Source organism: Wasmannia auropunctata, unplaced genomic scaffold (assembly GCF_000956235.1).
Source record: "Wasmannia auropunctata unplaced genomic scaffold, wasmannia.A_1.0 LD336078.1, whole genome shotgun sequence".
NCBI lineage: Eukaryota > Metazoa > Arthropoda > Insecta > Hymenoptera > Formicidae > Wasmannia > Wasmannia auropunctata.
Window position 1 is genome coordinate 1,162,480 of NW_012026812.1, and position 448 is coordinate 1,162,927.

Below are 448 nucleotides of genomic sequence, written 5' to 3' on the forward strand. Positions count from 1 at the left end.
TTGTACTTTCTCTTTGTGTGCAATTATCTCTCGAAATATCACAGCACAAAAACTATTACTATAGGAACTCGTACTTTGTGTTGCATATAAATAATTAAACTTTCTACGACATTGTCGAAACCATTTTCGAAATATATATGCTCTGTTACGTTTCTTGCATCAACAAGATTGTTCAGGGTACTAAAGAATATCTATCACCAGAAGAAAGATAAAAGATAAATCTCTAATTGTAAGTATTAAAATTTAACTACTAACTGATTGGTTCTTATCAATGTTATTTACATTATTTTTCATTTTATCATGAATTACAGTTTCAACTCAATATTTTCCTTTTCCAAATATTTCTTTTCCAATATTTTTAGTTTAGATTTACTAATTTAATTGTATTTCCAGATTATTCAGGGAAAAAAAGTTCCACACAATTATATTCCACATATATAATTATACA